Raw genomic sequence first — 641 nt, forward strand, 5'->3', positions numbered from 1 at the left:
CCTTCCCATGTGGGCTTGTACTTACAATCTCTTTGTTCATCTCCTAAACTAGTGACATCTCCAAGGCCTTGCTGGATGATTACTGGGTAAACTTTAGACTTGGAGTAAATTTCCTTTAGACTCATCTTAAATATCTCTAGCAAGGGGGAAAAGCAATGTGTTAGAGTAGAAAAACTATGCAAGCCCTAGGGATATAATGTCAGTGGAAAGGCGAGTTTCCCAACTAGCCCAGTAGCCATGTATGCTGACGCATTTATTACTCCAGCCCAAGGTGGAGGGCAGAGTCTCAGCCAACCAGAGACCACAGGTTGGTGGCCTTTGGCCGGAAGTAGCCTCTTGTCCTTCTTAATCCAGTTTCCCTCGTAAATATCATTTTTCTCCTCATGCTTTGATGCAGAAAAGGGTTAGGAAGTGGTTAAAAACCACAGGCAAACCGCTGACCTCATTGAATCTTCATCCTCCTACACAGACACACATATATAAAATAATAATTTGTACAGTTATTATTTATAATCACTTTATTACCCTTGTGACAAGTACTAAGAAGTACTCAGTTCAGTGCAGTTCAGTCACTCAGTCGTGTCTGACTCTTTGTGACCCCATGAATCGCGGCACGCCAGGCCTCCCTGTCCATCACCAAC

Source organism: Bison bison, unplaced genomic scaffold, assembly GCF_000754665.1.
Source record: "Bison bison bison isolate TAMUID 2011002044 unplaced genomic scaffold, Bison_UMD1.0 scf7180017861405, whole genome shotgun sequence".
NCBI classification, from domain to species: domain Eukaryota; kingdom Metazoa; phylum Chordata; class Mammalia; order Artiodactyla; family Bovidae; genus Bison; species Bison bison.